Below are 13,078 nucleotides of genomic sequence, written 5' to 3'. Positions count from 1 at the left end.
ACCAGGTGGAACAGCACGTTCTGAATAGGTTGGTCTGTTGTGAGATCCACAGACAGACTTTCCAGGAAGTTCTCCATTCTTTGCTAGCTCATCTAACCATAAACCAGAGCTGGAAAGACAAAGGAGAGCAGATATCAGTAGACGTCAAGTGCCCCAATTTACAACCCAAATCTGAAGATTTTAGGAAAAGTCTAGAGCATGATCAATACCAAGCACCTATCACATATCTCTAATCATTCTAGACCCAAGAAGCAGGAAGACAGGATGGTCTGTACCTGACACATAGAAAATAAGGGAGCTTCTATTTGAAGCTAGAGATTGGAGGGGAGCCCGGATGTTTAGGCCACTAACACACCATAATCCCTCTGCATTGCACCAATGTGGTGCTCTAATTGGCAAATAGGAATGAAATTCCAACTTCATATACATCATCATTACTTTCTAAAACCTTTTACTCGTTCAAGTAGCCACAATATTTTAGTAGCACTACAAGATCCTGAGTCAGGCAAGTATGAAGGTAGCTACAAATGAGTTAGGATTGGGCTTGTTTAAGCCACAGAATCATGGTATAGGTTATCTGACTAGAAGAAAGGGAGACCGATGAGAGGCCATACCTTGATATGGTATTACTTCAAGCCAAATATTTGGGCCTTTGTCATGCATTACTCCTGTTTAGGTAAATTAATTCATCAAAATGTTCATACTGGTTAGCTTTTGTTCCTGGCTGAATACTCTGTAATTTTCCTGTCTTCTTGGATCACCACATTCTCTAGCTCATACACTCAAGCCTCCCTAGCATTTGCTGCAGGTTTGAATTACAACATCGTGCTCAGGTCTGTGCTGTTGTAGGAGAACACTGCACGAAATAATAGGTGGGACAGTGTTCTGGAGTCTCAACAGCACTCCTGTTCTGCCCACCCCAATTTCTGCCCTTATCTGAGTATCAGTGTTACCACCTGAATGGAAACATGCAAACAGCTCCTAAATTTTCACAGAACCATCTGCACATCAAGCTGGGAATAAGGTGAAGTATAAACTCCAAACATGCCTAAATCTCCAGAGTGTTACCAAGGCTATTACTCATTTAGCTCCTTCTTCCCCACATCAAGGCAGCCTCAACAGTGTACCTATAATGGGCATACTTCCTTGTGAAATCAGCTTCCTAGAATTCATCAGGTAGATTCACCTAGGTCAGATCCCTGTGTGTTTTACTACTACTCCAGGGACCAGTGCTTAAATATCTTCCTTAAATAAAAATTTCCACCCATTTATGGCTCCTCGCAGGCACTTCTTAATCTCACATGTATTACCATCCCTTACCCTTCTGAGTGCTAGCATTAATGGTGTAGGTAATTTGGATCACACAATGTATAATCACTGTGTGCAAATTAACATGGTGGGACAGGATTATGTATAAAATGGAAACTAAGAACCTTGGCCTAACCCACAGAGTGCTAACTGTATAAGAATTTGGAGCTTGATATGCTATTCCATTTTGTAGTCTTATAATTAAATGCCAATTAGATACATGGTTATAGAACTTAGGCCTATTTACTGATTCTATATTCCATGTTGGAGCAGCAGGTCTGTGATCTTAGGGGTAGAGAAAGAAAGCTCATAAGGAGAAATCCATCCTCCATTAACTGCATAGTGGCTACGAATCCTGCCTCTACTACCAAAGACCCCATCTCAAAAGGGAAAAGAACCATGCAGCAACAACACATACAATTATGAAGAATAGTCATTCACTCTTATCATCAGAGGGCACATAATAGTCAGACCATGGGCACAGACCTGTAAACCAGCTAATTAGAAATTTCCACCAAGAAACGTTGAAATCAAGGGAAGTCTGGTTACAGAGTGACTTTGAAATCAACCAGGTATACCTGATCAAAAATCTTCCTAAATGTTAGACTTAATAATCTTTTATTTAGCATTCACAAAGCATTATATGAAATTCAAGTTACATGTAATACAGTATTTTCATAACAGTAGTTTTAACAGACTTGGCATCTATATTTTTACTACCAAATTGTAAAAAAAACACTTAACAATCTACTTCATGTTTTTCCTTTGTCATACTATTTTAGGTTTGAAATATTTTGCTAAGTGCAAATACTAGATTTTCTTCAGTCTTAAGACAAGTACACAGGGAGTCATTAGGCATTTTCTCAGAACAGTTAGAAGCCTCGGCCTCAGATCTTAGGGTGGTAGCTGCCTCAGGGATCCCTGTTAGTCCACGCATTGCCCCTCAATTATTACTGTCACAACGGTTCTGGGAGGGTCACAAAAGCAGACCTCCTTGATGGCAGAAAGTAGCAGGTTTCCTTGAAGTCACAGAAACACTGTATTTACAAGGACATGATCCTGATTTTACCACCCTAAGGGCCAAGTTCTGAGAAGCCCCTCTTCTTTCAGAAGCCACAGAAATGGCCTGACTCATCTGTCCTCGTGGTGTAGTTTGTCATAGATGTACTTGGTAAACCCATAACTTGTTGTCCAATTCAGAGGCTTATGAGGCTTAGAAGGTGTAGTGATTTCTGTTACCATCCAAGTTTGGGGTCTTCAAGCAGGTGCAGGGAATAAAATATCCTAAAAATTTGGTTCTTCGAGGCTCATGCACCATATGAGCCATACTTCCAAGGCACTGTCAATCAGACTAGTAACACAGTTCAGGTGATGCAGAGCAAAGTTCCTGTTTGGCCATTATCATCATCACCATCTCCATCATAATCATCACTGTCTTCATATCACCTCAAACAACACCACCTCCATCATTATCATCATCATCAACACAATAACCATAAACATCATCATCATCATCATTTCCTCCACCATATCATCATAATCATCATCTCCATCATAAAAATCACAATCACAATAACCATCAGCACCACAATCATAATCAGCATCCCAATAATCATCATCAACACAACCAATATCAACATCAACATCATCACAAAAACCATCAGCACCATCTCCATTATATTCATCACCACCACCACCATCATCATGATCACCAACATCTCCAACATAATCATCACAATCATCACAATATCCATCATTACCTCTACATCATCGACAACATCATCATCATCAACATCACCACCATCCAGGGGCACATGCTTGTTTCCTAAGTCACAATTGACACACAAGTTGGGCAGATTTGGTATGTAGGCTACAAGCACAGCACATAAGTTGATGGGGACGTTGTTAAACATGGGGCATACAGGTTGTCAGAGGAAACCTCTATACCTAATGGCATATGATAGCATCTGTCGGTGCAGTTCCCGTGGGACAGGCCATGGCAGGGCTCCCAGGTGCTGTACATTCTCAGCTGGCTTCTCCTCTGGCAGGCAAATTCATTTGAATATGCTTTCTCCCTTCTTACTTTTCTGTTCCTCTTCAGCCCCTTTTTGAATTTCCTCAATCAGCTTTTCATCATCTTCAGTGGGGTCGGTCCAGAGGGTACACCTGGAACATTGCTAGCAAGAGGCTCCTGGAGAGAGTGGACGCTAGCAGAAATGGTCATTGTCATCGATAGAAACTGGACAGAGGTAGCACATATGGGCACCACAGCGGCAAGACATGTGGTTGCAGCTTTCGGGTTTGATAAGACTGGTCTCATATTGGGGGCATTTTCTAATGTGAGCAGGAGTCATTTTTTCTTCAATAGATGTCCGGTACTTGATGTCATCCTATTTGGCCAGCACTTCACAGGTAAGGACATTGTGCTCTGTCCAGAGTCCCTGACACTTCCTACAAGTCTCCTTCAGGCAGCGAGAATTAGGTCAGCTGAACAGATCAGGGAAGCTACAAGAGGGGCACCTTACAAGCAGAGCATGAAGTGACTTCTTCTTCAGCTCTCCGTTCATAGTATTTGCACAGGTCTGGGGAAGCACCTTCTCCAGTTCACTTGCTGGAAAGGAAGATGTGAAGCTCCCTTCCATAAAGCTGAGTTCTGATTTTCCAGAACCGAACATGGCCTCTTGGGCATATCTGATGAGACATTCTTTGCAGAACAAGTGATCATCGGAGCACTGTGTCAGCTCTTCAAATGGCAACTCCCCATAGCAGCAACCACACTCAATAAGCTGTCCATCCTTTTCATATTGTTCTGCATTCATCTGCATGGCAAGCAAAAAGTCTTCATGATCTGCCTTCTCTTTGATTTTTTCCTCATAAAATTCCTGCTCTTGCTGCACAGCTGGAAGGAGGTCTTTCTGCTCATAGGATCTACAGTGTTGATGCTTGTTTTCCAAAAAGAACATCCTCTTTTCTATTTTTGTTGCCCTGTTCAAATTTGGAATCTATGAAAGAAGACTGATTAATTTCTTTCTTCTTTTTCTGTTTTCCACTGGGTTCAGGTGATTCCTCCTGCCATTTTTCAATAGCATCAGCGAAGGTCTTTCACATGATTGCATAGTGTCCTTTGAGCTAATGTAGGGCCTACTTAATGTCTTGACCACTGAGCATCTTCAATTCAGCCTTTAAGAGGTCAGCAGCTTGGAGGAAGCATCCCTGGTCAAGTGGAGTCTGTTTGGAATAGTCAAAAAATTCAACTTTAGGCAATATCACATCACTCTGATTGACAAGCAGGCTGCTACTGGGATAAACAATGAATTGGTCTTCTCTCTTTGGATAATCTGGGTTTTCCAGAAGAAAGTTACAAAGTACATTCAAATCATAGTAATACTTCAAATGAATGATCTCATTAATGTATCCATTTGCTTCATTTGGAAATCTTGCTCCTGATTCTTTCACTAATAATGTAACAAGTTTTTGATGTATTTCAGCAGCTACTTGTCCCCACATGCTTTTCAAATTTTTCTTCTGAGTTACTGACAGGGGGAAACCCTGTCCAGGTTCTTCATGAAGTGTTAAGAGCTGATCTTCAAGTTCTTCCAGAGGAAAGGCTGGCTGAGGAGAAGGACAAGGGGTCCCCTCCTGCTAGGGTTCTGTATATGGAAAAGCAGGCTCTGGGAAATCTTGGTACAAGACCATTGTGCCCATTTCTGCTTCATAATGAGTCTCTTTGGGTACAATCTGGTTTCTTCTTTCCTGAGACTGGGGATTCAGATCTTGGAAGTATGGGTGGTCAAGCCAGTGTTCTCCTTCAATGACCTGGTCATCTACTGAAGTATCTATATCTCCAGGATTTGATAAATCAGTCTCCGAGTCTTCAAAGATAGGTTCTGAGCTTTCAGAGACTCACTTTCAGTGAAAAGCAGGCCGTTTTCTCCCAATCTGATGTCTTTCTGCTACAATTTTGGGTTGACTATGTTTTTGCTGTCTGCTTAATGCTTGGTCCAGTTTTGGTTTCTTTTTTGCCACTATCAAGATTCAAAATCCATGATATTAATCCTCAGAATCATCCTGTGCCCCAGAACCAAGCAATGATTTGTTACAATAGTAGAAACAGCTGTGGGTATCTGTTTCACTGATCCCTCTAGAATCTTTGGGCCTTTCTTTTCTCAATCTGTTCAGATCTTGCACGGGACAGCTGATTTGAACACATACTGGCTCAGTATGACTGAGGTTTTACAGTTTTCTGTCAGTATGACATCATCAACCACATAGTCATCTTCATGTTTCTCAGTAGCTGGGATTAGTAGTACTGGAATCCCTTTCTCATCAAAGTCAGATATGGTGATGGGACCATCTCTGATAGTCATCCATTCCTCTCTCCCGTGGCAGTGAGCATTGTACAAGTGAATGACCTCCTCTTTGTTGTTTCCCTCTGCAATTTTCAAATTCCTATATACATATACATGTTTGTTAGTATGCAAACATGGCCAGAAGGAACTCAAGTTCAGGTTGAAAGGGCTGATACATGCACAAGCTCTTCACCAGGCCTCAAACTCCTGCTTCTCCTTAGCGTCACTGGAGAATGAATGTCTCCTACAGACTGGATTAGACTAAATAATCTTTTTTGGTTTTTACGAGACAGAGTTTCTCTGTATTGTTTTGGAGAGTGTAGGACCAGCCCAGCCTTTAAATCACAGAGATCTGCTTGCCTCTGCCTCCGGAGTGCTGGGATTAAAGGTATGCGCCAACACTGCCTGGCTTAGACTAAATAATCTTAAACAAAAGAAACCATCATTTCCTTACTTCTCTCTCATTTCTCAGTCCAAAGGGAGAGAATCCCATCTCCACCAACCTTATCACTAACCCAGATCCCCAATGGTGTTGAAGATCAACTCCCAGGACATGCCCTTAAATTTATATCTATCTAGGAGCTGCACTGGTCTTCTACTTTTTGTCTCCAAATATCAAGCAGAAACCCACTCTGTAGCTTCACTCAGTCTGCATCTCTAACAGCTCTCCTCACATTCTTTAGACGCTGTCTTCTCTACATAGATTCCACAGGCGCCATGATTTTGTCTGGGTTTCTGTTTACAGATTGCCCCTAGGTATATGGATATTCAGAAGACAATTATGGCACCCTTTTATTGAGGGACTGAAGTGCACTTAATCTGTACTAAGAAACTCTTAGTTTGTTTCCAAGGGATCCAGTGACTCCCAGTGCTGGAATACAAAAGCTCCAAGTGACCTTTTCCTGTTATGGAAACCTCACACAAAGACCCCAGGTAATGGAAGAAATACTAGAAAATGTCCTTGACACCTACAAAGGATGTATATGTTCAAATTTAAAGAAGCTGGGGGGCTGATGCTCATTGGTCAAGGACTTGTTCAACTTTTTGAGATATCCTGGCATCAAGCCAAATACAGCGAGTTAAAAAATGAAAAATGTATTGAAAAAATGCCTGGAACCCATTTGCAAAGAGTAGTGATGACCAAAGGAATCAAGATCAGCCTGGTAAAACACACAGAGGCAGCTGACTTAAACAAGGGGGTAACACATGGATCCCAGAATGATGACTGAGGGCCACCTTGGCACTGATGCAGACATCCCTCCCACCAAACCTGGGTGAGAGAGAGGAGTCCTTGGCAATCTGTGGGACTTTGGAGAGTAGAGCAGTAATTCTTGCTGGCATGTAGATGGACTCTGTGAACCCATTCCATGTGGAGGGATACTCTCTCAGCCTGGACACACGGGAGAGGACCTAGGCCTTGCCCATGTTGATATGACAGATTCGAAAATCCCTCATAGGAGACCTCTAACTCTGTGGGGAGTAGTGATGGGATGGCGTGGGATTGAGTTGTTGGGAAGATTGGGGGTGGGGTAGGAAGGGAGAGACAGGGAACTGAGAGTGACATGTATAAAAAGATAAATGAAACAATATGAAAAAGAAAAATAGTATTACATGTCTTTTTGTGTATGCATTGGGACAATATCCTGTTAGAGTGCATTTGTGGTGGTAAGAAAACAAAATATATGTTTTTAACTGCTATCCTGTGTAACATGGGGAAAAAACTCAGGTTCTCAGGCTGTGTGACCTGGACTTGGTGCCATTTCCAAGCTTCAGAGCTGCTTATTCTAAAGTGCATGACTCCAGGGAATCAAAGAATGACATCAGATTTGTGTAGCTCAGGCTGGTCCCTAACTCATTGCATGGGTAAGAATGACCCTGAGCCTCTGGTCCTCTACCACATACAGGCTGAGACTAGAGACCTTGATCCTTTGAGTGTGCCTTTTCTACCCCCTTTAGATACTACTAAGTACCTCATGATGACATTCTGTCCTAATTTGATACTTATTCTGCTTGCTTTCTGGGTATTTTCTTCTACTTCTTTGACAGCTTGAAAGACACACGTACTATATCTGCTCTTGTTATAAGCCTGAGAAACGAAAGCAATTCTGTTCTACAAGATCCATATGTCGATGGTTTTCTCAAAATTCCCTTTTTGTTAGTCTTCTGTATCATAAACTGAACTTGAACTTGCTCATTATGACCTTGAATTTTTCAGATGAACTCTAAGAACAAGAACGCTAACATAGTGTGGTGCCACACACTTTTAATCCCAGCACTGAGGAGGCAGAAGCAGAGGGATCTCTGTGAGAAATTTAAGAACAATAACCCCTAACAGGGTGTGGTGACACACAACTTTAATCCCAGCACTAGGGAGGCAGAAGCAGGCAGATCCCTGAGAGTTGTGAGGCCTTCCTGTTCTTCAAATAGAGAATTCTAAGACAGTCTCCAATCCTACAGAGAAACCCCTTCTGGGAAAATGAAACCCCTTTTCCCTCACAAAAAAACAGTCCCCCCACAAAACAAAAACAAAGGATACAAAAAAATTAAAGTGTCTTAGTGTGGCAGTACTCTGGGTAGTACTTCAATCCCAGTACTCTGGTGTCAGAGGCAGGAAGAAGTGTGTGAAGTCCTGATCTACACAGAGAGCTCCAGGATAGCCATGACTGTTTAAAGTGACCTATTTTCAAAAAACTAAACAAAAGGATAAAAAATCCTTCTATATCTATAGCCATCAGCTCAATGCAAATTAAAAATACTTTAAGATTTTAAACTTACTCAGAAATGCTGAAAAACTAAAACCAACAACAGCTCGTGCTTTTACATTGATTTGGGTGTACAAATGGTATAGTCATCCCACTCATGCAATGTTCTCAGAAGCCTTATAGGCCAACTTACCCTGGCTATCAACTGGCTCTCTGGTCTTCACCTGATCTTTGCTGTTGTTTGATGCTCCAGTCCAAGGATCTGGCCTTAAATATATTTTCCTTGCAGGTCCGTCACACTTTCTCCCATCATTCCATCAGACTGGCCCACTAAATGGCCGCTCCCAGTCTATAGCTTCACCCTATTGGGGCCTGGTATATTTGAGGATGTCTTTCGTCATTTGGACACATCCTTTTCCAGGACCTCTTGGTTCTCCAATCTTTGGTCTTGATCCCAGTTTAAATGAGGCCTTCACTACTTGGTTACCATCTCACTCAGTAATAAGGTCTCAACTCAGGTTGCCTAAGGTCATCCTATGTCTTCTGATTTCTGTCACCCCCTCCATTTTTCCTCTTCTGAGACAGGGTTACTCTGTGTAGCCATGACTGCTCTATAAACCTGGCTGTCCTGAAAAAAAAACGATTGTGTGCTAATTCCTTTTCCTCTTGAGTGCAGGGATTATAGGTGTGTGTCACAATGCCAGACTCCTTTTGTGACGCAGGGTTTGTACTATAGTCCTGGCTGTCCTGTATCTGACTATATAGACTAGGTTAGCATCAACATCATAGAGATCTGTTTGCATCTGTGTTCTTTGTGCTAGGATGAAAGTATTGTCCACCCAACCCAGCTTTGCCAGCAATATTGTTGCAAAAGATATGATCAATCTTCTATCTAATGATACCTTTCAGTCATTCAATTTTTTTTCACAAAGTGATTCTCTGAGTAGCTGTGGATATCCTGTTACTCATTGTGTGTACCAAATTGAACTCAAACTATGAGATGTGTCTGTCTCTGCGTAAAAATTGCTGACTTAAAGGCATGCCCCACAGTCTTATTTTAAGGAGGGAGATCATTTATCCTTGACTGTCCTTAAACTTTCTTTTTAGTTTATGATCACCTGGAGGTTTTGTGATTAACCATGAACAGCATGGCCCACTACACAAGGAATTTGATGGTAAGGATGTCCCAATCTACCAACTGAATTAAACCTCATGCATTTAAATTTTCTTGTAGTATAAGGAATTCATGCTCTTGAGAAAAAATAAAAAAGATTCCAGGAGCCAGTCAGCTAGACAAGAATATAAGACACACAGAATGAAAGAAAAGTTAAAAGATCCAATGCAAACAAAGATAAATAGAAACAGATTAGATGAAAACAGCTATTAGGACAAACCTAAGATAAAATCAGGCATTAGTAATTAATAATAAGTCTCCATGTCTTTGGTAACTTGTTGGTGGTGCAAAGAAAAGGGCATCTACAGAACACTCTTCAACCAGTTCTGAAATGCCTATGCAGCGCAATTCACCTTTCCATCAGTCATGAGCTGTCATCCTTTCTGAGGTGGGCTTGGGAAACATAAATGTGTTTGAGTTTGGTGTGTTTTCTGCTCTAGTCACAGAACCCTTCACTCATATTTCCATAAATATCGCCAAGAGAAATCACTGGCAAATCAAGCTAGCCTTTGGTGATATTTTTGCTGTGGTCATCTCTTCCTACCTGGGGTGGGGAAACATTTGTTCACATCTCCCCAGGAAGAGTGTTACATCACACAACCATGAGATTCTTCCCTAAAGGTTACAATTCTGACTCTTAAAACTTAGGACAACCAAACAAACATCTATTTGGACATACAAGTCAACAATAATGGAATGTATCCCTGGGTGTGGGAAACATAACAAAGGACCTCAGGCTGCTGAGTTCATGGACCCAAAAAGAAGCTATTGCAACCACTTTACTAAAACACTAAAATGTCTAACTTCATTTTAATGCTTTATACCAACCAGAAAGTGGATCTTTTCCCTCAACCTTTCCAAATAAGGGATCATGTACTACCCAGCTCAATAAATATTTAACACACATATAAAGTAAATAATTGAATTTATTGACACATCTCTGTGATTAATAAAATTCTAAAAATAAAATATACATTACACAATAAAAACAACTCAGGAAAAGACGTAGCAATTAAACATGCTGGGAAGTCTGTGTTCTTAGTGGCCCAAAACTAACCAATGAGGAAGTCCCCACATTAGAACCTGTCAGAACTCAAGGCAATATGATCAGAATGGTAATCACCTGTTACCAGCCACTTAACTTCTGGTCCTTGATAACCATGATCTTAATCCCATGGCCAACAAATGAAAGGGGTCTGGGAATATAGGTGTGCTGTGGGCATCATCTCCATTTACATCTGGGGATATGCCTGCAGGCTTTGCATTTGGTGGAATTTGAGCTGCACGTGAATCTACAATGTGTTAGGAGCACTAGAGCTTTTGGCTGGGACTGGATAATAACAATGGAGCTTAGTCTGTTTTTTCTTCAATAATTCCAATTAGACTAGGTCTATGGTTTTTCTGGATGGATATGATCCAGAGGTTACTGAAGCAGGGGCTTGGCGTACAAGTGCCATAACAAGGATTTCCACAGAAATCAAGATGGGAGATGTGCTGAGGAATATTAGTGGTGATGTTTTCAGGAAGATAGCTGACATCTGGTAGGCTTTTTCACACAGGACTACCAATGGCAGGGTCATTGAAGGGGAATTGAGCACTTGATCCAATGTACTGAGTGCTGTCTTCTCCTAGATACAATGGCATTTCAAAATGTTCTTTGTATTATCTCAAGAGTACCTAGACCACTTTTTCCTTAACTGAACCTGGAGGGACACAGAAGAATTTGAGATGTCAGGAAAGTGGAATAACACATCACACAAAATTCTATGTCCCCTATATGAACCTTTGCTGCTGGGATTGAGCTGAGGAACGGAGTCCACAGTAGATGGGGGAGACATGAACTCTAGATTGGGAGAGACGAGGACATATAAGTTACCATGGGAATAGTTTGATGGAGAAAATGCACTAGCATTTCCAGTTGACTCTTGTAATCCTTCTTTAACATTCTAGAGATTCATTAATTTGTACTTAGCATGTTTGTACTGAAACCAGATCTGGAAAGACAAAAAAAAGATGTCAGAAGAAACTGCTGTGCTATTGCAAACATGATGGAGAGAAAACTTGTGTCTAAATACTACCTATATAAAACCAGAGTTCTGGGGAACTAAAAGAAAGTAGCAAGGGAGAAAGGTTTATGATCTGACACATACAAACTAGGGAATATTCAGCTACAATTTCTGGAGTTTTACAAGGGTCTCTGAAGTGTGGCTACCTGACACACTGCCAGAAGCCCTATTGAATGATAACCAGGTCCAACTATGGAAGCACATTGTTCCACTTTACACAACTATTCCAAACTATGCCAAGCATTTACGAATCAAGGAGACTGTGGTGTTCCGGTTAATATACTGGTACCATGGCTATTCTGTCTACAATATGGAGAGACAAAAACACAGACCTTAATCACATACTCTGTCACACCAATAATCAGTGCCAACTCCATGTATTGATCAAACCTTGGATTCTTGCACTTACCAAAACATTCTTGGAGGAGGAGCTTTTGTTCCTTGGAGTACACGGTGCATTCCTCTCATTTCTTATTTGGAGGTTCAGGGTGAACTTGCTTGTGAATATATTTATTTGATTGCATCAGAGGACCTAGGGAACACTCAGAAGCAAAACTGACTGAAGAACATGAGGACATCTGTCGAATATGTTTCACTACTTTTGTTACCAGTGTTGGGACATTGTACCCATTGGGAAACTTGGTTTCATTGATTGTTCTGGGGATATTTGTGGTCCTAGGTTCCTTTCAGGATCTGGACGATATTGGACACTAGGTTGTATTGTGTTTCCTGAAGGAAATAGGGGACATTGGCACCATTGAAGATTTGAGTTTTTTGTAGGCTTTTGAGGCCTATTGAAAATCTGTTTCTGTAGGTGCATATTGAGGCAGTTGGTAATCTGGTTAAGAGGGTGAGTCTTACAGAATATTGGGATTTAAAATTTTTGACTTGGCTGGATCCTTTGAAAGACCTCTATGCATTGGTGGTCATGGAATCATACTGAGATGTGATGTTACAGTAGAAAGTTCATAAGTTCATTTTCTGAATAACCTGGAAGTATGGAACTGGATCAGTCAAGCTACACAGACCCATAGTTTGCACTTGGTGCATAAATGTTTGAATGTATAATATCCTCTTGGTGGTTTTATTAATGAGTATGCAGTGTCCTTCTCTATCTAAAATAGTTTGGTTGAAGTCTGTCTTATCAGGTATTAGCTACACCTGCGTGCTTCTTGGTTCTATTTGCACAGAATACTTTTTGCCCATCTTTCTACCCTTAGATGACATCTGTACTTTGTGGTGGGGTATGTTTCTTGGATACAGCAAAAAGATGCCACCAGTTTTCTAATCATTATTTTTAGTCTATGTATTTTTGTTAGCAAACTATGACCATGAGTTATTAATGAGAAGTGGTTATTAATTTCCACTATTTTGTTGTTGTGGGTCCCTCCATTATTTTTAATAACTGCCTGTGATAATTTATTCATTGTAATGTTTCGAACATAGTTAATTGCCTTCTCAGACTAGTGCCTTATGTAC

At 41.0% G+C, this 13,078-nt stretch overlaps 1 pseudogene; it reads right to left on the bottom strand.

Annotated features, from left to right (window-relative positions):
• Positions 1–989: 989 nt before the first annotated feature.
• On the bottom strand, positions 990–5,844 carry LOC121136150 (annotated as a pseudogene).
• Between the last annotated feature and the right edge of the window lie 7,234 nt (positions 5,845–13,078).

The sequence above is a fragment of the Mesocricetus auratus genome, unplaced genomic scaffold (assembly GCF_017639785.1).
Source record: "Mesocricetus auratus isolate SY011 unplaced genomic scaffold, BCM_Maur_2.0 Super-Scaffold_100052, whole genome shotgun sequence".
Taxonomy (NCBI): Eukaryota; Metazoa; Chordata; class Mammalia; order Rodentia; family Cricetidae; genus Mesocricetus; species Mesocricetus auratus.
Note: the sequence above shows the minus strand (reverse complement) of the source record. Positions and strands in the feature narration are given on the sequence as shown.